Consider the following 792-nt stretch of genomic DNA (forward strand, 5'->3'; position numbering starts at 1 on the left):
AAGCACTCTGCCAACCTTAAGGGGCTATACAAATGCAATTATTATGCCTTTTGTTAATGAACGCTGGTAGGCTCAGCCTCTAGCGCCCTCTGGCGGCCTCCTGCGCCCCTCGCTGCTTGCAGCCGCCGCTGCGTCCTCTAGAGGGAGACCTTCCAGGCTACGCTCTGCTCTCTGCGCCCCGGGCCTGCTGCTCGCGTCTCGTTGGTACGATCGGGGCGACCTCTGACCCCAGCGGCTGCGGCAGTGGCGGCGGTAGCGGCGGCGGCGGCAGCAGTAGCTGCAGCTGCGGAGGGAGGGGAGGGGAGGGGCGGGGCGTGGAGGCCTCAGCTCTGGGGCCGGCGCTGGAACCGGACCCGACCCGACCCAACCCGACCCAGGAGCCGGGAGCGGGGCCCCTGGCTCCGCCTGGACTGCGGGGCGATGTGAGTCCGGGGCGCGCCGGGCCCGGGCCGCCCCCTCCTCCTCTTCCTCTCCGCCCTCGGGGAGCTGCCCTTGGCCTTGAGTGTTGGAGGAGCCGGGCCTGGCTTGGAGGCCGGAGGGAGGAAGGACCCGCCCCCCGTCCTTGCGGGCATCCCTGAGGGCCGGGGCCCGGGGAGGACACCCCCACCCGCCCTCACCCCGGCATCTCCAGCCCGGCCCGGCCTGAGCAGGGGGGCACCAGGACGGCCTCCTCCATTCCTCAGGTCTCGGAGCTGGACCTCTTCCCTGCCAGGCAGGGGGCCGGGAGGCTTGGAGACTAAGGCTGGAGCTGAGCAGGGGCTGTCAGGGCTGCAGAGGGCCTGAGAACCTAGA

General features: G+C 71.0%; 1 protein-coding gene across 1 annotated transcript in view; it reads left to right on the plus strand.

The window, feature by feature from the left end:
* Nucleotides 1-338: 338 nt before the first annotated feature.
* The window catches only part of FRS3 (fibroblast growth factor receptor substrate 3), a 13840-nt gene continuing 13386 nt past the window's right edge, over nucleotides 339-792 (plus strand). The window contains exon 1 of the mRNA XM_027838291.1: nucleotides 339-422. The gene's annotated coding sequence lies outside the window, so the exon portion shown is untranslated. The remainder of the gene's footprint in view (nucleotides 423-792) is intronic.

This window comes from Vombatus ursinus, unplaced genomic scaffold (assembly GCF_900497805.2).
Source record: "Vombatus ursinus unplaced genomic scaffold, bare-nosed wombat genome assembly UNPS02014826.1, whole genome shotgun sequence".
Lineage (NCBI taxonomy): Eukaryota > Metazoa > Chordata > Mammalia > Diprotodontia > Vombatidae > Vombatus > Vombatus ursinus.